Source organism: Toxorhynchites rutilus, chromosome 3, assembly GCF_029784135.1.
Source record: "Toxorhynchites rutilus septentrionalis strain SRP chromosome 3, ASM2978413v1, whole genome shotgun sequence".
Classification (NCBI taxonomy): Eukaryota; Metazoa; Arthropoda; class Insecta; order Diptera; family Culicidae; genus Toxorhynchites; species Toxorhynchites rutilus.
Genome location: NC_073746.1, coordinates 26,952,341 through 26,978,278, shown reverse-complemented (window position 1 = coordinate 26,978,278; position 25,938 = coordinate 26,952,341). Strand labels below are relative to the sequence as shown.

At 37.5% G+C, this 25,938-nt stretch overlaps 1 protein-coding gene across 3 annotated transcripts in view; it reads right to left on the bottom strand.

The window, feature by feature from the left end:
• LOC129776735 (MDS1 and EVI1 complex locus protein EVI1-A) overlaps positions 1-25,938 on the bottom strand; it is a 277,466-nt gene that overhangs the window by 166,636 nt on the left and 84,892 nt on the right. The gene's annotated exons all lie outside the window — the stretch shown is intronic.

Genomic DNA, 25,938 nt, shown 5'->3' with positions numbered 1-25,938 from the left:
GGATGTGGGATAGTTGTCAATATGTACGAAATTTTGTACATTCTACTAATATTTGTCTTACCAAAGGTATTTAGTGATTTTCTATCGAGGATTTTTCTAAGTGCAGGTTGAAATGAATAGCAAAACTGAAACATGTTGCCAGAAACAACGACTTATTCTTCAATTGATGCAGGTCAGTATTTTGGTTGCTATAGAGTAACAACACAAAGTTTTTTTAAATTATGTTTCTATGTTTAGTAGGCGATATGTAAAAAAAAAGTACGGATGCATACCAGTCCCGTGAATCCATTGCATTAATACATATTCTTTCGCAGTAACGCATTGAAACTCATGATCACGGTCATACAATCATAATGACTGCTACTTTGAAGATGAACAAGAAAAACGAACCAATTGGTAACACCAATATGTTCCGTTTTTTAATAAAATAAGGTTAAAATTGATGAATATCCTATAATAAGTACGAATCGGGACGACCGTACGACGAAACGGTAGAACAATCTATGGTACCGTATATGTATGTATGTACCGTATCGGTACAAAAGAAAATGATGATAAAAATGTAGATCGGGGCGACCGCAGAAAAACATGACAACGATGATTTGGTTATAGAAGCGCGGATCGGGAAGACCGTGCAGTAAAGAGGATGAATGGATAAAAATATGCGGATCGGGTCGATCGTACAAACAAGTACGGCGCGGGACGATCGTATGAAGAAATGGTAATAAGATTGCGGATCGGGACGACCGTACTATTTTTGCCCAGTAATATTATTTCCGGATCGGAACTACCGCGGAAAACAATGGTTCGGGACGACCGTATGAAAGACAGGAGGACAATGATGGGAACGTGAACCGGGACGATCATTCGAAACGAAAAAAAGATGAATTAAATTTTTTTCCAAGGAAAGTGCGGATCGGGACGACCGCTCTGCACACAGAAATAGAAAGCAAAAATTCAAGGCTCGATACAAAAATAAAAAAAGAGTTATTGTTTTGAACATTTATTTCATAAACTCAAAAAAAAAACACATATGGTATCACTTGTCTAAATTTCGTTGCTCAAGCCTAAATGCGCTATTTTGATAGCGTTTTGTAACCTCAGCGGAGTGAGTTTGAAATTTAGAAACACTTGTTATATTCAATTTTCCATAGAATTCCGTTTGTTTATTTAATCATCGCAGAACAGGAGCAAGGAGCGGGCTTGAGACCGGAGAGAAGACGAGTCTTGCAAACGATTATTTCTAAAAAGGAATATCGGATGATAAGGGACATGTTGGTGAAAGTGATGATGGTTGCAAAATGTTGCAAGTAAAAAACACTGAAACAAAATCTACATACTTCTGTTATTTTCTTTTTTTTTTATTCAATTTTTTTTCTCGGAGAAGAGAGAAGATGTGTAGCATACCTAGCTCTGGCAACACGGACATTGTCAGTTTAGTGATCAATTGGGTTGGGCACTCGGATTATTCTTCGCCATCTCATCAGATTTTTGAAAAAGAAAAGTTGAGAACGATGCTAAAAGATACTGTGAAACTACTTGGATATTCAATAAATTCAGTGTTTCAGTGCGCTCTGGACAGCGAGCAATCAACCGTACATTTTAATGCTGAGGCTGAAAGTTTATTTGAAATTCCAGCTCTTCTGGTTATTTGAAACGAAAAAAAAATCGAACAGACTCTGAACCAGTAAAAATGCCGCTATCGAATGAACTTCGGACAAATCATACAATTTTGTTTTGACAAAATAGCGGCAGTTTAATTTTCCTTAAGCACGGTTTCAGCACGTTTTTTTAGATTTTTTTTTTTAAATTGTTAAATAAAAAATATATTGGTTCTTGCGATAAAGAGATGTATAAATATTGTATCAAGGCCATACTTGATTAGATATCGCATCACTAAAAGGGGTAAATAATGAAATATTCTCAAATGTCTAAACTTCTGAATTTTGAAGAAAAAAAAATGTTTTTTTTTCTTCAAATTTCTACAGTAGAAAACCTCCCTAAACCTATTAACTTGATAAAATAGCTTTGACTGTTTATTTCGAGTACACTCGTCAGAACGAAACGCAAAAAACATTAAAAAAATTAACGAGTATACTGTCGAGTATATTAAAATATAAAAAAGTATAAAAATCGTAATATTGCCCTGGGTTAGTCAATTTGTTTCACTAAAGAGCAATCAGAGCGTACTTTTTGAAAACTATAACTTTTCAGCGATTCCATAAAGTAGATCTTAGCTTATCCATTTATTCTTATTCGTCATCAATATCTACCTTTATATTTTCCTGCATTTGGGTTTTAGGGCGCACCATCCTAAATTAGGGCAGTTTTTTTGAGAACTTAGCAGTAATTTGTAATTCGCTAACCGCTTGACCGGTTTTTTATCAGTAATCAGCAAATGAATAGTTATTTGAATAATTTTTTACAATAATGTAATATATTGAGCTGCATCTACTCTGAGGCAAAACCTTTAAAAATTTCAATGTCAAATTTCAAGGAGAGAAGTTGAGAATTCATCATAAAATATCAAAGATTCATTAAGGATCAATTTTTCGCTTCAAAGATATTATTGTTTATCTGGTCTTTTACCGATTTTGATACTTATTTTATACAAGGTGATCATAAACCGCTTCGAGGACATCAATACCAAAGCAACCCTGAGCCGTTTGTATCATTTTGAAAAGCTGAGGCTTTTTTACATCAAACATCAATTATCAAAATAAAAAAAAAACAAAAACAAAATAACAAACTATCAAACGTCTAGGTAGGTTTTTATTCTATGGTTGAGATATATTTTATAGAATGAAAATATACCTCAATCAAAAATAAAAAAATATTTTTCTGAAAATTTTTATATTTCGTGTTCAAAAACTTTCAGTTTCCAAAAACCATTTAAAATGAGTCTCTTTAGAGACACCCCAATAATTCATTTAACAATTTTTTTTTCTAAATGGTTTTTACTAAAAATAAACATTGTAGGCGCGATCAATTACCGAGAAAGTTTGTTCAAATATGTTTCATTCGTTGTATCGGTCGAAACCGGTCATTTTTAAAAATAGGTATATTTGGAGAAACCGATAGAAAGTAGAAAAAAAACATATACAGGTTGGACTCGATTATATATTATTCAAAATGATATGATGTATAATATAATTTTGGAGTCGATTCAATACAGTTGAAAATATTATATAAATTTATGTAATTTATATAATTTACAATTTTTTTTATACTTCAAATGTGAGTATTTCAAGCGAAAAATAAATATTTCAATGTTAAAGTGAAAGTCAATTGGCTGTTATGAGTACAGTATAATAAAAATCGCGATTTTGGTATATTCTAGTTGAAAATTCACCAGGAATTGTTTAAACTGATATTGCAGCGAAATTAGGAAAGATAGAAGTTGGTTGTCAAAGAACGAATTGTAGAGCGATTAGAAAGCTTTTTTTTTGATAACACATTCAAGTTTATCATGAAAACTTAAGAATAACATCTTAAAAACCACTAACTTTTAAATTTTTCACTTCTAAGATGTTACTTAAATCCACTAATTTGAAGGTTTTATAATTGTATCCTGTATAACATTTTCTCATCTTTCAAATGGAATCAACAGTATTGTCCTACGTAGCGTATTTTTTTAATGAAAGCCAGTTTAAGACGAATATAGCCTGAAATAGAGAAAAAAAATCAATTTCATTGTCATTGTTGGATTTTTTTCATCAAATATGATTCTCTATCACCTTCTGAAAGAATTCGGATTTTTTATATGAGAAAGGTATTTTATGACTTGAAGGGGATGAATCATGAATTCAATTTTCATTTTTAATTTTTTTAACACAAAAGAAGACTTTTGTGTTAAAAAAATGAGAAAGATAACAGTGAAAAACCATTAAAAAATATTTTTTTGACTCGATTATATACAGGATTTGATCTTATACAATGAAAAGAAATCGGAGACTGTATGTATATAATAGAGTTTGTACTGTAACTCAAAAGCAAAAAAAAATATACCTTGCTCAATTTTTGATATGTTTTGTCAAAATGTCTTTGATTTCCGAAAATGTTCTTAACAGCTGCGGTTTCTTTGGTTTCGATACCTCAACAACCAAAACATAATTTGTAAGGTTTCGATTAAGAGTAGAGATTCGAAATGCAATTTAATATTTCTCACTCAAATACCTTTCATTTGCTGAAAGCTTTGAGATAATGATAATGTCTTCGGTAAAAAATAATATAGTTGACAGAAAATATTTTTTTAAATTAATCAGTTGGTATGTTAATAACACAAAATATTGTGGAATTCAGCTGTATTTGGAGAAAGTTCCGAAAATAATTAGTCCTGAATAAAAACCCCTGTTCATAATTAATAACAGAAATATACTGGGTTGTACAACGAACTCAATCAATCTTAACTCATTTAGTAAAATGTTCGATATTAATCTAGAACCTGGTTCGCTCACACCATAATCAACTCCTCCGCTCAGACAGCACCGATCCATCTTCCTTCAGTCAATCAGCCTGCGCCCGGTAGATTCTGATGCGCGCGTATCCACCCCAAACAGGTGACCAAATTTAGAAACGAACGTGTTATTAGTTTCATGATCGCATCATCACAAAAACAGATGTCTCTATCTGGGTCTGGGATTCCATTTCAGGCATCTAATTATCTCTTTCGTCTCTCGGTCTCGGTGCATTGTATTCAAAGTGCTCCTCCATATCCACTGGTTTGGGGCTTCACTCTGGGTTTTAACTACAACAGTTGTCGTGTCCCCGCGTCGCTCAAATAAGGCCTAATGGCACTCGCTTAACGTATTAATTTATTAGCGAGCATACTTAGTCTGATACAAATTATGCAAATACCCAGCGAGCGAGTCGAAAAACGCACACCAGGCGTCGATTCCGCACTCGGATCCTTTCTCCATCCCTCCCCATCCAGCGGATGGGACGGAACATGTTCTCTTTCGCCGGAAAAAAGGTGCAATTATACCTCCCCGCTTCCCAAGGGGGGGAGATAAAGAAGAGTCTCATTAGCATTCTGCATAATTGGAATAATGTCATTAGAGGCCTAGCCGGGCGCTTTGCGCCTCGGCGATGACACTGCGCACTACTGGAGTGCTGCGGAGTACCGGGAGCGAATCCGAGGCCCATTCGGTGGTCATTAGATGGAATATTTCATCTTTGGCGCGGTATCGAATGTGGCGCTGCTTTTCCGCGCCGGCGCGAAACTATTTCTGCCGCTTGTTTTGTGAAGGCATCCCGCTGATTCGAGTGCGATTGCCCAAGCTAAGCCATTTAGTCGATTTGAAAAGCGTTGTACTTTTGTGAAATAATGGTATCAAATGGCGGTGGAGAGCAAGGAAAAAGCGATACAAAGCTGCATAATACGGCACACAGATAAAGATGAATCGGGACTCCGGGGAGCTGGGAGATGGAAATGGGGAGCGCAAAAAAAAAAGCTTCGAAGGAATTCCATTTAACATATGCACGAATAAATGAACTACTCGTTCGCTTTCGAACACGCGAGAAGTACCGATATTGTGCAACGGGTAGACCACCCACGACGGCAGCTTCCACTGCCAACGTATCAGGCGAGGGACTTTGACCGATCGCTACCACGGGTTCACCGGTCCGAGCGAGACACGGCCTTTCGAACCACAACCACCCCTACCACTACCTCCCTCATCATCACTTTCAAATCTCGTTAGCCTAGCTCGCGTGGTCAGTCAGACTGATTAGCATATTAGTTGTAACACCTGAGAATAGCGGCGAGCGATACGCGCGATGTGATTGGTTGGACATCTCGAATGAAGGCGTTTTGATCCGGCCAATAATGGGCTAGTGTTCGCTATTATCAGAGGTAGCGGTGGGGGCAGAGATGGTGTTGTTGCTGGGAGGACCTACGTCGTGAAGAAAACTAATGATATGAAACCAAATGCGTGGAGATAAATCCAACATGTTTTTTTTCGTTTTTAGAGAATCGTCCCTGGTGCGTGAGTATATAAATAGATGGCCCCCGATTTGGGCGGTATTTAAAAGCGACTCAACTGGTTACGGTTGTCAGGTTCGGATTTGTTCGGATTATGCCTAGCTTGAAGAAAACTAGGTCAAACTAGAGAGAGGCCATCCTGTGAATAATTAAATGAAAGCAGTACCAAACTTCAACTTTTTTTTACAAATTGTATTCTCTATCACCTCATGAAAGTTTAGTAGAAATTATACAGTAACGTCTCGATTGTACTCTCTCGAATTTATCACTGAAAATGTATATCACTTGTTTCGAAACATTAGAAAAAAAAGTTGATGTGTCTGAGCCTGGGGGTACGGACGGGATCTTGACATAGGACTGCAATTGTGTATAGTAAAGGGTGTGTCACATCAAATTGCATCACGGAAAAAACGCTGTAGAAATTTAATTTTTAAGAATTATATCTTAAGCTTTCGCTTATAATCAGATAAGAGTGTATAGATCACATTGGCCATGCTTCACTGTCAATTTTTCGTAAATTTGGAAAAATGTCGTCGAACGAAAAAGAGCGTCGTGAATTAATCCTGTGCACTCATTTCGAGAATCCGGAGTTGTCACATCGGGACATCGGTAAGATGCTGGGAATCGTCCAATCCACGGTCAGCAGAGTACTAAAACGATACTTCGAGAACCTAACCATCGACCGGAAGGTGAAGAACGGCAAAAATGGATGCTCCGTCAGTGAAAAAGATCACAAGCGCGTAGTTAAGCAGTTTAGACGTGATCCGAGAAGTTCGGTCCGTTATGTCGCCAATATGCTCAATTTGTCAAGTTCATTCGTCCAGCGGACCAAGTAGCGGGAGGGCCTGCGTACATACAAGGTTCAGAAGGCTCCTAACCGCGACGAAAGGCAAAACATGGTGGGGAAGACGCGAGCCCGGAAGCTGTACACCGAAATGCTGACGAAGCCGCATTGCCTGGTAATGGACGACGAAACCTACGTCAAAGCGGACTTCCGTCAGCTGCCGGGCCTGTTGTTCTTCTCCGCAGAGGACAAATTCAGCATTCCGGAGGAGATTCGCAAGCAGAAACTATCCAAGTTTGCCAAAAAGTACATGGTGTGACAAGCGATCTGCTCTTGCGGAAAGCGGAGCGCCCCCTTCGTGATGACCGGCACGGTAAACGGGCGTGTACCTTAAGGAGTGCTTACAGAAGCGCTTACTACAACTATTGAAGCAGCACGAGGGCCCGACCATCTTCTGGCCGGATCTCGCTTCGTGCCACTATTCAAAAGACGTGTTGGAGTGGTACGAAGCCAACGGAGTCACCTTCGTGCCAAAGGAAATGAACCCGCCCAACGCGCCGGAGCTTCGCCCAATAGAGCAATATTGGGCGATTATGAAGCAGGCCCTCCGGAAGAACCCAAAAGTTGTCAAATCGGAGGCGGACTTCAAGAGAAAATGGATTTCTGTTAAAAAAAAACTACAACCTGATGTTGTACAGATCCTTATGGACGGGGTAAAGAGGAAGGTGCGAGCATACGGGCTTGGGCTCGAAGTATGAATAAAAAGAAAATGCCAAAAGTTGTTTAATAGTTTTTATTTTACTGTCTAAAATTTTCAAAAGGTTCGGTCTACTGGGCGAATTTCTACAGCGTTTTTTCCGTGATGCAATTTGATGTGACACACCCTTTAATTGCATTTGAATTGATTTTTCTCGTTGTTCAAAATCTGTATCAACAGCCAGTTAAAAATGGTAATACCTACACGATAAAACGTGAATTGAGCACGAATTGACTGGACAACAACCTGTACTCCAATCTAATAAAATCTCTATCATCATTTAACCTTTTGAGCCAGACTCTCGTCAAATCTTTGGGAAGTAAAGACTGAAATCATCCAATATCATCTTCAAGACCATTCCTAGATCATCCCTCCATTGATTATGACAACTGATAAATGCCTATTGTCGGCAAATCGAGAATAATTCATAATACGCATCTAATCACAATGTGAGCTAACGCCGAATTGTAGGCAAAAATATTGCTCGTTGCGTTGTGGGGGAAAACGAGTGGCTAGTATAATCGAAAAAATATATAATTGTCAAATTGTTAACTTTTTTTTACTATATTCACTGCTCATGTCTTAAGCAAAAAAATAAAAATGCTGGATAAATTTCCTGTCTAATGTCTGTCTAATACAACACAATATTTGTCGCAATAACGATTTTGAGTAATATGCGTTTGAAAACTCTTAATGAATCGTTACATTTTTCATAAAGTTACCCCCCTATAAAGAAATCAAAGACATAGTCCTATGTCAAAAAAGTTTTCTTGTATTCATGTCGCCTCTAGTGATCAGTCGTATCCACCAAACATTTTAATAACTGTGTAATTTGTAGCGTATACTGCCTATTTATTTTGAAATCCCCTCATATGTTTTCATAAGCTCAGAATCAACAACTATTGGTGATTCTGAGCAACATTTTCTTTGATTATGTGAAATGAGAAACACGGCCTATACAGTTTCCCCTGATGAAACCGTGGAGAAGGCACAAGGGAACATCGATAAAACGTACACATTTTCAATGTGCAAAAATTCATTTCAGAATCGATTCTAAAAGTTTCATGAAGAAATAATTAAATAATCTTGTCAAACTTACAAGTTCACAGATGTCATTTAGTGGTCTCGGTATGGGTTCCTGAGTTTCAATTAGGGTATTGGAGTTTTCTTAAAAATAATCTCGTGTTTTTCGTGCTTCAAAATGTACACATACATTGAAACATGCAAAACATTAGTTTGCTGATGAATAAAAATGCGAATGTTTATTTCAAAATTCAACGTCAATATTTGGTTTTATTATGTTGATAGCATTGCATTGTTTATGATATATTGATTTGAGTTATATGATTTGATTAATATGAAATGCATTCAATTAAAATAGTTTCGAAAGTTCACAAAGACTTTCATGGAGGAAAACGGAAGCAACCTGTTGTTCTTTAGACTGTTTTTTTTAAATATTGAGGATGCGGATCAAGGAATGTTATTGGGCCTTTCATTAAGTTTTTATTCGTCATTTGTTTTGCAGCAAACCGGAAACGTATGATGAAGAGTTCTCTGCCTAAGTGTGGAGCCGGATTTACATACATACAGCGCAGACGAGAGCGGCTTATACTTAAGAGTCATTCCATCGACAATGTACATCGACAGAGACTCGTGAAATGCTTCTTCGGCCGAATATGAATAAGAAGCGCTTCACATGGCCGTTTGCAAACATGTATGAAAGTCCTGAGCTTTCATGAATCATCGGATTTTTAGTAGCCTTGACGATATGTCTGTTTACGAAGAAGCATCGAGAAATCCGCGGATGATGCAAAATGTTTTTTTAAAGACTGGTTTATCAATCTTCTTGTTCTTCGTATGATACATTTTTTGAAGCCTGATTGAGTCATATTTAACGCCGACCTTATTTTCGATAAATTACTGGCACATTACAGTGCAGAGATACTATGAACGGATAATGGAGTTATAGTAGTATAACGTAGTATGTGATACAGATAGTGAAAGCTCATCAGAAATTTCCAAGATAATCTGAAATACATTAATATTTAATACACGATGTTCTGGATTCCTCACGAGTAGGAGCCAGTGTTGCCACACGTATAGATTTATCTGGAAAGGTATAGATTTTTTCGTTTTTTTATTACAGATTACATAATGTTGTACTAAAGTACAGATAGGTACAGATTTTTTAAATTTATAACACGTTGGTCAAGCAGATGAGCAGATGAATACCGTGCCCCAAAAGTGAAATTGCGCCATGATGAAATTACTGTAGCAGAAAATACACATAAGAATGATTACAACAAAAATGGGATGCCTCAAAAGAATTGAACTTCGCCGGCATTTTCGCATTTTCGACGCTTCAATGGTAATTTGTCATTCCTCGGTAAACGTTGAGTGAACCTTCTCTGATTATAACAATAACATAAGCCTCTAAATCGACTCGGCAACGACCCAATGAACGCAATCTAAGCATTCGTGAGGAGCTCGAAACTTTTAACAATTAACAGTAAGCAGTCTAGGTTCAGCAAGAGTATGTATAAGTATCATCCAACATATTAAAAAGTACAGATGAGGAAGGTTCTTTGCTCTTCCAGTATAGATGAAAATATGCAACCCTGGTTGGAGCCTGTGCCGGAATCTGTCAACTAGAAGTCTTGGCAAATGGAGTACGTGGAGACATTGGGTGATGATAAATATGATTTATCCGTATTACAAGAACTTCATTGCAAATGAAATTATTCAACTGGATATAAACCATGAAGAAGAACCAGCATTTTAGATCCTACAAGATAACGAAAACGCTGAGAAAGTACTCAACCCATTAGCTGATATTCACTCTTGCACTTGGAACCAAGATCCTGAGGAAATCCTCCGAATTTCCTGATCCTGAATATGGGGTGGAATACTTCATCTCGTCAATTGTTGAAGCTCCATTCCAAGATGATAAAACTTTAGCGAATTCATTTCTGTATAGTGAAAACTAGGCGAGATAAGCCAATAAAAAAAAGTGAGAGACGGATTAATCGGTGGTAAATTTGATAAATATGTTTTGTTTTGGCGAAGGATTACGTCTTTCGGGAACATATTGGAGTACAAATTGAAAATCGAAAATCGAGCACATCGTGAAAATTGTCCAATTTCAAATGCTTCTTGCTCAGTCATTTCCTGATGGATTGATGAAATTTTTGCGTCAATCGATTCCGGCCCTCCATAACAATTTTTTATATTGAAGAAAATAATATATGTCATGAAACTAACTATCGAACAATTGAAAAATCTCAGCCCCTATCCTAACGGAAATACCCACTTCTGATTGGTCGAAATTGGACATTGCGGCGGGTCCCTAACAGAGGCATCTAAACCAAGCTGCCTGGGGGAACTCGACATTGCAAATACATGAAAGTAGGGGAAACTTTTGTTCCTACCGAAATGTGTTCCCTAACAGAGACATCAAAACCAAATCATTATCAAATAGTTTAACGATGTAATTCTTCAAACATATCCATAATCAACAGATAGCCTAACGGAATCATACGTCAATTATGCGGTCGTGTCTCGAACACAACTCTCCTGTACCTTTTTAATGAGGTTTGACTACCGTTCCGAATCATATTTCGGACACGTTGTAATAATAACTTCAAATGCTTAATGCCCTGATGATGCCCGTTTCCGTTTCAAGTGATCGTTCTCGTTGATCTGACGGCTTTTTTCCAGGTCTTCGCTTCCGATCAACCGTCAGAAGTTCTTCGAACCGTTTCATGATACCAGACACCTTGGAAATCGCGATTCGTATTTTTTTTTCCGATGGCACGATGCGACAGATCCTTATTCTCGAAGTACTCGTGCGAAACTTTTTCGCGCACGCACTTTTCGTTGCCATTTTGAAAACTTTTGCGTTTTGGAATGAACTGACAGAGTGAAAACAATACACATCAAACTATGTCTACGCAAATTTTTATCAAGTTTACCTAACGTGTAGCACCCCTTTATAAATAGAATTAATAAGATATTTGTTCCAACTAGAATGTAGAATGGGTTCATATAGGATTTTCAAATAAGAATATCGGAATTTTCCATACAAATGGCACATTCCATAAATCATAGGATATAACGGTAAAGAGATAGAGAGTAGGTTAGAATAGACAAACTGCGCCTGTGGAGTTCAGTCGGTTAGAATCGAGATTACGAATGTTTCGTTAAGAGAATTTGCAGTATAAAACGACAGTCTGAAGTCACAGCTTGAAGGAAAAAGTACTTTTTTTAGAGGAAAGAAAGTGCCTTAGACCGCTCGGGCGGCTGTTCAAACGGATCAAAAGTTCAAAATAAAAAGCAATTTGAGTGTGTGCGGAGTAAAGTAGTGCAGAATAGCAATCAGATTCACAATACACTGTTAAAAATTAGGTTGGAAACAAATTTAAAAAACCTGCAAGGGCTCCAACATCTGAAAACTACCAATTGTTGATGAATGATTTTAAAAATTAATTTTCTATTTCTTTTACTTGTTTTCTCAGTGTACATTATTTTGATAACTGTGATACTGCAGTGACCCTCTCCCACGAATAGAACATCTCAGATAATTTCAAAATGAATAAGTAATTAAGATAGTTTTATAAAATTTTATATTTTTTATTTTATTATATTTTTTTATATTTTTTTAGATAATTTTATTAAAAAAAATATATAAAAAATGATAAAAGTATACTATTAAAAAAATACGAGAAATCGCTGATGCATTTGAAACGATGCATTCAGCAGATGCGAGGAAAAAAAAAATAGGGTTATTCAATTCTGTAAGAACTGTTTATTCTGTTTTGAAAACACAATCATATCTCCCATACTTCAATTGTATGAACAGGGAAAGATGGGGAAATGTACTTATCGATATTTTAAACAGGTTTGGTTTCAAATTTCACAAACACACTTTAAAGTGGGATTTTTAGAAAAAGTGATAGATTCAGCCATATATGTCTACAGCCAATTTAACAAGAATGTGTCCATCAATCGCAATCATAGCTTTTGAATGGATCGAAGGGCTGGAAAACCGGGAATTCTTTCCTGTAAGGGCATGCATGTATTGAACTTACTTGAAAGTTCAGAAGTAACTGAAAATGTGGGATACAATTACATGATCAAATATATAAATGCGAGAAAAATTAATGGAAGAGCAATACACACTCTTCTAATACATAAAAGAATAAATGAAAGAATAAACAAGGGGATATTAATAATTATGCGGATATGCGAGGAAATATTTTCAATGTAGCTTGAAGGCTCTACAATGTTGATCGATAAGACTGTTTGGGAATTTTTATGGAGATATGATAATTTTATTTTTCATTTGGAATTGCGGAATTTCAGAATTGAGGGAGTTGAGATAAATAAATACAGATATCATAGCAAATGAAGAACACACAAAAATTGAAATAATATACAATAGTTATATATAAAAATAACCTCACAGACCAATTTTAGAGGAAACTCTTCTAGTTTTCCCTAAAACTCATTGAGTAGGGGGAGATGCAGTGACCCTCTCCCACGAATAGAACATCTCAGATAATTTCAATATGAATAAGTATTTACAATAAGAAAGATTCCTACTGAAGATAGAGGAGAATCCAACCAAGGATTTTCCAACAGGAACGATGGAATTTTCCATACTGTGCAAGTTGAAAATTCCCTACATATAGCAGGTAGCCAGTAAGTTAGTTCTAACGTTTTTAGAGTTCTGTACATCCTCACAGAGGGATCGAGGATTAGAGAGAAAAAATAAATCAGTTGATAGTTGATCATCGAGAAGAACAGTTGTTTCTCTCGATAGAACAAAAAAGAAAAGTGCCCCAGACCGCTCGGGCGTTACAATACTATGATATACAACTTCGACAAAGACAGCATATCGATCCATTAATCTATATATATAAAAATCTCGTGTCACGCTGTTTGTTACCGAACTCCTCCGAAACGATTTTGAAGAAATTATACTCAAAATACTTGGTAGGTATGATAATAGGTTGTAAACTATATATGATACCGGTAGGATACCGATAACTATACATTTAATACCGAATAGGGTGGCTCTATGCAGAAAAAAAGATCTGGATATTTTTTTTTCAAAAATTTGACTTCATACCATACATATAACCTTAAATGTTGACCCCAATTCCCTATTTTTAATTGCGATTTTATTATTTTTGTGTCAAAAATATTCTAATAATTTAACCGTTGTTCGTTTTTTTCAACGAATTCATTTAAGTTTTTCAATGACTGATGGCGTAACGCCCGCTTCATTGAACATCCACAAATACACAAGTAACATCAATTCATCTAAAGCAGGGAGCATCTCCGACGAGCTGGACGCCTTTTTGAATGAACACAATGAGTTATCGAAATTCTTCAAACCACATTTGCTCGGATTACAAAATGACAATCACGCTATTGCCATCAACCCTGATAAAACATCAGCTGGAGAGCACGTGTGTAGATCCAAAGCACAAGCGCTGCTGGAATCATGATAGCACGGTGACACGAGAAATTTAATGCGAAGAAAAAACAATAATCTGGAATTCATCGTTGACACACACCGTTCATACGACCCTCGCTATGTTCTTCTTCAATGGCACTAACGTTCCCAAGGTTTGCCTTCTCAACGTAGTACTACTTGCGTCATTTTTATTAGTAAATAGTTGAGATTTCGATGACGAACAATACGCCTTGAATGTATTCCGGAGTGGCAAGCTCAAGAATACGCGTGACTACAGTGCAAGTCAGAAGGGTTTCTTTAACGAAAAATCTTTTGCATAAACATTAGACCAACGAGACCCTGTCACAGATACTTAATTCATTATGAACATCATTTCTCATTTTGATTTAATATTTATGAACATGCGACGAAACAAACAGAGGGCGCGCTCGAAGGATTTTTATGTTTATCATATGGTGATTTGACAAGGTCAAGAAACGCCAATTCAAGATATCGTAAGCTGTGCCAACAATTTATGGTCGACATATACGCGAAAGTAGAGATTGAACGACTGAAATTCTTACTACACAATCAACAAAAGCGGTGCGAGGAATAATACATTCACTTGTGAGACACTATCATGAGCAACGCCGACACAGCTTTAGTTATAGCCAGGCCAAAGCGCAATGCATTGTCATGACATTGCGCATGTGTTCAAATACAAAATGAAGTTCGATCGTATTCGTCCCCACATATTGTTGGTTGTATTCTGTTGAATGGAAAAAGCGCAAGTTTGCATTCTGTTCAAGCTCAAGTCCAATCGAGTTGAGCAAATGTGACAACCTTGCCACGCAATTCGACGTAATCCACATTGGTCTCCATGTTCCATTTCTATGAAGCAAAAATAGTAATGGTTTTTCGGGTGGAATAAACACGCAAAATTTAGCATTCAAACACATGCAACACAAATTTAACATCCAAACGAAATCGAATAATAATTTTCATTCAAATTTCAACCATTCAGAATTATTTCCGGAATTATGCCGATCAGATAGAGAGTAAATTGAACCACAAATACGGATGACTCATTTTGACCATTGTTTCGCGGCAAGGCGAACGAATTTAAGAGTGTAAAAGTCGATTTCGATCGAATTGTAAAATCCGATCACTCATATGCATATATGAATATTGAGTTCTGTAAATCGGTGAAGTGTAATAAAACATCCATGAATAAAGGAAGCAATATGGCTGTGTTTCAAACTTAGATTACCGATGTGAATACTCCTCGATTGAATGACAACGATAAAATAACGCGATTCCAAACAGGCCGATTAATCAGCTCCATTGAAGTTAGCTGGCGTATCGCTGTTTTCCAATTTATGAACGAGACCGAGCTGTTATAAACTAAGCCATGTTGAAAATCACATGCACGTATTTTCTAACAAGGAGACAGCAATACATATTGATTTTCTATATTTCATTTTTTCTACTTTACGACAAACTTATATTACTTTTTTCAGTTGACGTTTAATTTTTAAGAGATCAAACATGTCAGTTACGTTAATGAAATACACCAAGAAACATCATATAACCTTTTGTTCAAATCATTTAATTGGTTTTTTTATCGGTCACATTCGATTTATTTTGAAGATCGTTAAAATATTCAAATACATTTACAATACATTAGTGTGTTTTATTCAACACCCAAAATATTCACTAGAAATAATGTATGCAGAACAACGTTTGCCTGGTCAGCTAGTATGGATTATATTTATATTGAATCAAGCCTACTTTCTTAAAAGGACCAATGTGATAATGGATGTTATATACTTAAAATATTATATTGCCAAAATGATGTGTTTGACCGATATGAATACGTTAACAAAGATAAACAAAACAGCATTACGGTAACATATACAGCATTGCGTAACATATACACTGTTAAAAAATTGGTTTTAAAAGGAATTTGAAAAAACGTCCAAGAAAGTTCACCTTTTTGAGGGTGGGGGGGAGGACTGCCATAGAAATGAAACACAATTTTTTGCATGACACAAGAACTAATCAAGCAAATAGAACCAAATTAGGCATATGGAGGTTTTATGGCCCCCCCCCTCCTCTAAAATGAAACATAAATTACAGGGGGCGTCTTTATTCTATCATATTTTCTGTATGAAACATTTATTCCATGTAACGGAGAAACATGTTATTTGCAAGTGGTTGAGAATCTTGAACGAGAATTGTGTCTGTAAAGTAGTTTATGGTTTATGGTTACATATTATTTACAGTTTAAGTGTTAAGCCTGAAGGGCCCGTCAGCTTTAATATATAAATTATTTTCCTATGACCAACATAGATTTTTCATTTGGAAGGTATTCTAACCATGTATACATCTCTTCTCAATAGGAGATATAGAGCTAATTTAATGAAAAGAAAATTTGATATCCTACCTAACTAATCCTAACTTAAACTAAACTATACTGAACTAAATTGCCAGATCATTGATGATGCGATGATCAGATCTTTGGCAAGATTCTCTGAACCTAGCCAGAATAATTATTTTTCTCTCAACCAACATTTGAAGACCAGCCAGACGATGGATCTCAGTGTTTCTAGTTCTTGGAGGACTGTCAAGTATCATCCTAAGTAGTTTATTCTGGACAACTTGCAATTTAGTATGATGTATTTTTGCGCATGACTCCCAAACCGGCAAAGCGTATTCTATCAACGGAAGTATTATTTGCTTGTGTATAGCAAGCTTGTTTTTGATGGACAATGACGATCTCCTATTGATCAGTGGATATAAAACTTTCTTGAGGATATTACATTTATTAATTATTTTGTCCATATGGGGACGGAATAGTAAATTGGCATCGATTGTTAGACCCAGGTAAACCACTTCCCTCGACCATTCAATGGGAGTGTTATTGAGGCTGACATACACATCATTAGGCGGAACAAGCTTATGTGATCTAGAGTGTGGGAACAGAATGGCCTGTGTCTTAGCCGCATTGATACAAATTTTCCAGCTACTGAAATAGCCGGACAAAACATCGAGGCCCTCCTGCAGTCTTCTCGTTAGAGCACGGATCACTCGACCCTTATAGATGATGGCAGTGTCATCGGCGAATAAAGACAGAATACCACCACCTGGAAGGGGAGGAACATCTGATGTGAAGATGTTAAACAGGATAGGTCCTAGAACGCTACCCTGAGGAATCCCCGCATCTACTCTGAACGTATCAGAATAAGAAGTCCCCAGAAAGACCCTGAAAGATCTGCCCGCTAAATAGCTACTGACGATCTTCACAAGGAAGATCGGAAAGTTGTATCTATGAAGCTTGGACACAAGGCCATCATGCCAGACATTGTCGAACGCCTTCTCGACGTCCAACAATGCCATCGCGGATGTTTTTGAAATGCTCTTGTTCCGCCTAATGATGTTAGTTACCCGTGCAAGCTGATGTACAGATGAGTGACCTTTTCTGAATCCAAATTGTTCCTGAAAGATGACATCATTTTGGTTTGAGAACTCCAGTAAACGACTGACAATCATCTTTTCGAATATTTTCGAGATGGAGGATAACAGACTGATTGGGCGATAGCTTTTGGCATTGGTGGGATCTTTGCCATGCTTGAGAATTGGAATAACTTTAGCTGACTTCCATTGAGAAGGGAAGTAGCCAAGCTCCAAGCACTTATTGAAGACTGCTGTCAGGTGATTAAAGAAGTTAACACTCAAGTTTTTCAACTCCAGATTGACCACTCCATCGACTCCAGCAGCCTTCATGTTTTTGGTGGATATTATGGACGCTATCACCTCATCAGCTGATATTTTTGAATCCTCTGATAAAACTATTGGTTGTTCTGCAATCCTAGCTATGTCCTCTACTACTACAGGCTCGTGTGGACTGATCATGGTGCGACCAAGAATGTGAGAGTTCACGAAGTGCTGACCTATGGCATTAGTCTTTTCAACTGGAGTAATGAGTAGGCAAGAATTCGAATTCTGATTAGGAGAGGAAAGTGGAGGGATGGGTCTCGGCTTATTTTTTAAAATTTTTGCTAGTTTCCAGAAAGGCTTTGCACAGTCTGGAAGCGAGCGGAGATGATTTGAAAATCTACTATTTATGAGATCCATCATTCTGGCATGGATAATCTTTTTGAGACGATTACAACTTGTCTCCAAACGAGGGTGGCCCGTACGCTGGTACTGTCTTCTAATTGTATTACGGAGCCTGATAAGCTCTTTGGTTGTACTGTCTAGGTTCAGAGAATTACTCACCAGTTGAGGTGTTGGTACATATTGGTCACGAGACCGGGTTATCGCATCATCAATCCGTTGCAGACACTGATCGATGTCATCTATTGTCTCCGGCATGGCAGCATAATTAACGAAGGAGTCGACACACTGTTGAAACCTTGCCCAGTCGACACGGTGGTAGTTGCGTCGGTAAAACTGGGTTCTATTAACAGAAGAACCCACTTCGACCACCACAGGATAGTGGTCAGAACTGAGCTCCTGATAAACGACAGGATCAGAGATGTTCATCATGTTGGTTATGAAAATATCGATGATAGCGTGAACACCAGACCTAGTATTTAACCTGGTGGGAGTATCTGGGCTCAGGATCGTATAGAGACCTTCCTCAAGTCCTTGCTGGATAATGGAACCGTTGACGTTACGCCGGAAGTTGCCCCAGGCCTGGTGCTTTGCGTTGAGATCGCCAACAACGATGTACTGACCTCGTCGCCTAGTCAGTTTGATGATGTCTTGATGAAAAGCTTCAGCCGACCCGTCGCTAAGAGTGGAATGTTTGGAGCAGTAGGCTGCTATGATGGTGATTGGGCCGGCGGTAGAATCCACTTCGACACCGATGGCCTCGATCATCTTGAGCTGAAAGCTTGGTAGCAGGCGACATCCAATATTGCCTCGCAGCGCGATGGCCACTCCACCACCTCCAGAATGGATCCGATCAAGTTGTACGAGGCGAAAATCGGGGATGTAAATATTCAGGTCTGGCTTGAGATGCGTCTCCGTGATGATGGCAATGTCAATTTTCTTCTCATTAAGGAAATCAGTAAGTTCAATATTTTTGTTCCTTACAGAACAAGCATTCCAATTTAGGATCTTGAGAGTGTCTTCAGGGTCCATATTTGTTCACGAAATTTAGCAGCACTCTAGTTGCAGCATCAATTTGATCTTCCTTGGAACGGCAAATGCGCAGCTCTCTGTACATATCCCAGACGAACACCATCATTTGGTCAGGTGTAAATAGGGAGTCATCATTCGACGGAAGGACTGAGGTGGCGTTGGTACTTGGGGAACCCCAGGATGAAGTTGGATTTAACTGCACTGGCTGGACAGCAGCTGCGAGTCGTGATTGAACGGATGTGGATTGTTGAGGAATATCCTGTCCATGATTCAGAGGGAGTGGCATCAGATTTGGTACATTGTGTCGGAGAGGAGGATAATTCTCGATTGTCATCGAGGGAGGCTGTCGTCTTGCACGCCTGTGATGGTTTTTTGTGGACGCTTGTTTGCGAATATTGATGAATTCTTCTCTCTTGGGGCAGGCACGGTTGTTTCATTCATGTTCGGCACCCCGCAATTAGCGCATTTTGGCTCAGCATTTGCTTCCATCCGATCACATTTTGATGTTTCGTGAGAACCAGCACATTTTCCACAACGTGATTTCATGTGACAGTTCCTAGAGCCATGGCCGAAGGATAAACAATTTTCACATTGTATCACATCGCGTTTCTTCGGACGGTAATGCTCCCAATCAACAATAACGTTGAAAAGCGATTTAATTTTTCGGAGATCAGTCATGTTAATAGAACCTTTCTCTAAGTGTGCCAATTAGAGCAAATCTCTATAATTTTTGCCTTCAACACGTTTCATGGGAAAAACTTTTAACGGATTGAGCTTAACTTTTTTCAGCTCGCTGATGATTTCCTCTGAAGAACATTCCGGAAGGCCACGAATTACCACCTTCAGTGGCTTGTTCCCTGGAGCATCATAGGTGAAATATTCATACTTATTAGTTTGAAGATATTTTGCCGTTGTATCGAAGTCTGGAACAGTAGAACAAATGATTTTCGTGCCTATACTGCACGGAGCGTTGCAATTTCCTTCGTGGTAGTAAAGAGCGGTGGAACTTTCACTTTTCTCGGTATCGACGACTCGCTGGCAATTGGAACCGACAGTTCAGCAAAATGGTTACTCGCTAGAAGTCTAGAATTGGGATCCTGTGAATCGGCATCATCACTTCGCGGTCTTTTTGAGCCGCTGGCCCGTTGTTTTGATGCACTAGTCTCTGCATGTCGGTAGGTGGCCTAGCGCCGGAGAAATATGAGACGGAACCGAAATCGCGGGGGAAAAACACAGTGCAATTTGCACAACTTATAAAACAAACGAAACGCGATTGAAAATCGAACAAGTTTAAACACGTCTGGCTCACACGAGTGGCAGACGGAGAATGAGAATTGTGTCTGCAAATAATCTGATATTATAATGATGAGTTTTGTTAGAAATACTTGGAATTTAATAGTAAAAGGGAAATTCAACGGGTTTGATTAGAAGATTGACACCATATTGATCAAACAACCCGTTTTGGCGTTATAGTTTATTTTCTGAAACCATAACATCTTAGTAGGAACACTTTCCACAAATTAGTCGTGATCGTATTAAACACTAAATAAAACCGTTAAATGACATCGTACCTAGTGCCAAACAAGTTGCCAAAGTTTCAGCTGAATCAAAAATATGAAATAAAAAAAATCTTCGAAAAATCGAAAATCAAAAATTCAAAAATGTGAATGCCTCGTGTGTCTAAGTATACCAGGATGAATGAAATGATATCAGTTTCATATTGTCATGTCGGAACATTAGGTAAAAAACAAAATGATGCAGTGCCTGATGAGAAAATATCGAAAAAGTGTCATTAGAAACGAGGAGAGGGCAGGACTTGAGAAAGGAACACGACCCGAAATAATTGATAAATCTTCGCATTACCGATTCAGTGCAACGAGGGCACGTCAAATCGAGTTTCTGAACACAGAAAACCATCAATTTTTGACCTTACAGCTGAACACGAACACAATCGAATTCAAACAAGCACGACATTCCTCGCGTCGAAGTGTTCGCGCATTCATTAATTTCGACACAAATTGGCACCCTCCTAATTGTCAGCGGCTACCCACGCTGATAAATACTTGCGCGTTGTACAGTCGTCTGTCGTCGAGATCGTTCGTCACCTCGCATCCCTCGACTCGATCATCCGATCGTCTAGGCGCAGAATCTTTACTTCCTCGAGCCTCGTCACTCGGCGCGAATCCGCAATAGTAATAAAGTTTTATGAAAGTGACAACTAACAAATGATGACATTTATTGCATTACATTTACATCAAATCGTATATAAATTCAGCACACCACAAAGCAGCAGCGGGCAGAGAGTGCGCACTCTTGTTTGATTCGTGTTCATCATCAGCCGAGAGCTTGCGCCGACTCCTGATGCTGCAGAGCCGAGACTTTTGCTCACCCCGCGCTTGATCTGAGCTATGATTTTTTTTATGTTGAGTTTAATTAAATTTAAATTTGTGTCTGTTTTTGGTACGACGGTTGACACCTTCGTTTGGGACTCTCGATTTCGAAGTCCCGGAGCACACGATTGTTCAGCGCGCGCTGTGAAGCGCACGAGTCTCGCGTTCGCGCTCGATTGTATAACAATAATAATTGAATTATTGTAACAAAAACAACAGCCTCCAAACAACTCCGCCAAACGGAAAACGAAAAATTAGGCTCTCCGGTTGGAGCAACTGCGGGGAAGGATAAGAGCGGAGGGGGAGGGCGAAACAAACTCTAGGATTCTGCCCGCGAAGCGAGAGTGCCACAACATTAAAAGTCACGTATTGTGTGGGGGGTTGGAGCCATTAGAGAAATATTTACTCGAAACGTGTGGCACATGGAGGAGCTCCATCGGTGCAGCGATATCTCGGGGTTCGTGGGTCCGTACAGAGCGCGTTGAAATTCGGAGGGTGGTTCCGCTCATAGTGCCTCAATTAATTCCTAGTGACGATTAACACGGGGTTGCATAACCGCGGCCTGGCGCGCAACGGTTTGTCTTCTTCTGCGGAGGAGGAATATGTCGTCGTCCCCTCGTGTCATAGGACGACGAGGCGAAGAAAAAGAAACATAATTATATGCAAATAGTGAACTAATAATAATATCAGTGTCTTGTTGGTGCCCGCTCCGATCCGGCGTGGCCTCGCGAGTCTTGTGTTGGGAGGAGGGACAAGGGGGTGTAACAAGCCGGGCAGGATCAGTTACGGTCTTCGTCGTATGTCGAGAGTGTGTTTCAGAAAGAAATTTAAATAAATAACATTAAGACACGGCACCTCCATCCAGCGAGTGGAGGTGCTAGGAATGCGGTTGAAGTACCAACAGCGCACGTGAGGGTTGTCAGGCAGTGATACCGGATCTGCGGATTTGTTTGATTCTTACAAAAAATACGACTCCGTAGGCAAACACTGCTATTTCTCTCCTTCCAGAATTCAAATAGAGTATAATTTTAACTAGAGTAAACTTTGTGAAATTCACCTCTATTAATACCAATTTTTTCTTGACACTCTTAGTGTGCGCTATTGCCTTGTTTCGCAATGTATTTCATGTCTCTAAACAGTATGAACTACTGCTTAATATATGATGTTAATTGACGTTGATTTAAAATATCATTATTTGAACAATTTAGAACATCTAGCGTACGAGACTAAGACTACATTCATTAAGCACTCTCATGAAAAAAGAGAACCGACAATTAACTGCTCCTGATTTTGCACAAAACTTGTAAATTGATTCCTTTTCAAAAAATTATATATATTTTTTTTTCTTATTTTGTCCATTAGGTGCATAATTCATGTTCAGAGTGCCCTGTATACCAGAAATTTTTCCATATTTCAAAAAAAAAAAAAAAATGCAAGGGTATCTTTGTTCTCAGCACTTCAAAAATTCTAGCATTTTTGTTCAAAATTTCAATCTAAAAGTAAACATTTGTGATGCAGTTTACAATTTTTAATAATTTAAATACCTTTCGTTTATTTAAAAAAAAATCAAAAATCGGACAGCTGCTTTGAATGATACAAGTTTTTAAAAATAAGTACATTTTGCGAAATCCGTAAAAAAATGGGGGAACATTATACATATTAAAAAAAATCCGATTTTGAAATAGAATGTTGAAAAGTCTCAACTTTCTAAAAATGATATGAAAAGCTAGGGTTTCTTTGGTCTCGGCTACTCGAAACCCGCAAAAAAAAAAACGTTTTTAAGGTTTCCGATTTTTCCGAATACACTAATCACCAAAACTGAAGTCTTTGGATTTGAAGGGGACCTGAATCTGGGATCTGAAGCTATGGGATTTGAAAATGAAATTGAAAAAAAGCTAAATATTCTGCGGACTGCCTTTATTTTATGTGGAATTTTGAATAAAAAAAATCTCTAAATTGATTTAAATGTTCATATCTAAATTACGGATTTAAAAAAAAATCTATAAATTGATCAAATGTTCATGTCTATCCACTGAGCGTTCTTCAGCTGTTTTGTGTATGTTCGATTGTTCGTCATGGTTTATTTCCGTTCGGACATTTACCTCATCGAGCCAGCGGGGTTCGTTTCAACATCTCTAGCTTCGTATTTAATGGTGCGTGAGGTCTAGGTACTAATGAATAGTGTAAATGATTTTAGAAACATTTAGTCTTCATGTTCTGATTACAAATTGTGACGCGGACATCCCAAATTCAAACACTGATTCAAATGATGAAAAAAATTGTATTCATATAAAAAAAAAAGATTGTTTCCCGGCTGAATCAAGTGTTAATGTTTCGGCATTCTACCCGAGTATCGGATATCCGGAAGAATAGAAGCTGAGAGGAGTCAACAGTTGGATTACAAACATTGCTTGTTGAATCTTTCGTTCCCAAACAAGAGTTTCAAGATCAAACAAACCACATCTGTCAAGATATGCCGGATGGTTAGATGTGTCATGACACTTTACTGACCAAAAGCTTACTAACGGGTTCTCAGATTTTCGTGAAAAGTGGAGTTTTTATTGTCTATCGCAAAATATTAGACTCATTCGCTGAGACTTTTTTTGAATAGCATATCCAAAAATCAGAAGAGGTTTTTTATTTTTGGGTTATGATTTTTCAAATTTAACCGATGGTCCGAAAATAATTTTTTTCTTCTTTATTTCCAAAAATGACTTTTTTCATTTATAAGTTTTCAACTACTTTAGGATGATCAATATACCAAATTGAATCCAATGAGTACTTCTTACGAAATCTAATCCCATTTTGCAAATGCAAATGTTATATATTTTTTTAACAAGACTAGCGCATAGTTTAGACTAATGCATTTTTACTTACTTTACCTCCAAGGGTAAATAAGTGAACGATCTTGAATTCACCATTGATGCTGCTTCAGCTACAAAAATAGCGAAGTCTACACCCAAAATTAATTTTTAGCACATGTTTTCTGCATCCCGATACATTGAATGAGCCTAAAAATAACAGAAAATGTGCTACTCTCCAATACAGCTACAGCACTTGTATGATTTATAATAATAAGACATACTCAAGATAGGTCATAAAAAACTTTTTTCATTCACTTAAAAACTAAACATTCACTTTGGAAGTCTCAATAATAACTAACTGACTGATTTCGCTTCGGCCCTTATTTAATATCTAAATCTATGGAACTTGCAATAATAATCACGCAATAAACCTTTTCGCATACTTTGTGACACACACGGCTCAGACTAAAAAGGATTCACGTTTATGTCTTCATTTGTTCAAGGTGCTTTTATTTGTTCATTTCACTCTTCAGCACACGAAAAAGCATTATTTTCTGCCGAAGATGATATGTTATCTGCCAACGCTAGTTTGAGTGAACTTATTGGAATTATGCATTTGTGGCGCAGCTGGTGATATCAAATTCAAGTTCTAGATTACGTTTCAAGCCAATCCTCTGCTTACCCCCACGTAATTGATCCTTCGATCACTGTATATACAGTTGGATTTTTTAAACAATGTTTTGTGCAATCTCCAAGATGCATTCGTATTATTTCTTGTTTCAGGAAGCACAATCCTGGGTTGATTTCGATCATCTGTACGATTATCGTGAATTGTGATATCCTTTACAAAAAAACAGGGAAATTACCAAAAACATAAATTAGGCATCGTATGTATAAATATGGGAATTCATTTTTTTTTTTGGAACATCAAAAGACAGAAGTCTCTAGTTATTAAATATAAAAAAGGTAAAAAGAACACATCAGAATTTTTTGAAAAGGGGGTCTGGCGCAGTGGTAACATCCATCCTCTCACGCTATCTTCTATCTGTTATCTGAAACAAAATAAATCGAACAGATTCCGAATCAATAAAAATGCCGCTATCGCATAAACCTCGGACAAGTTAAAATTTCTAATGATGATTTTTCATTCATTCATATGATACGGAGAGGTATACAGATTGTGTTCATATAAATTCGCCATTAATCGGCTCAGTAGAGCTTGGGATATGAACGACAGTTTAAAAAAAAACTTGTTTGAAGTTAATTGTTATGGCCCTACTAGATACAGCAGCACTAAAATGGCTAATAAAAAAAAGTATTTTCGAAAAGTCCTTTCTAGGGTGTATTTTTGAATGCCTTCAGAAATATGAAGAATATTTCATTTTTATATATTTTATTTTTATTTTGAAAAATTGTTATTAAATGTAAACATAGCAGATCATTATTCATATTTTCATTATTCACTATGATCAATATTGCAATTTTGTGAAATTAAAATAGACTATTTACCAACAGTTGTGTTACATTTGCTCGAAGCACATCTACCCGAATGCAACGCATAACAGCATACAACATTTACCTGGAAGAAGAAGAAAAAAAACATAAAAAT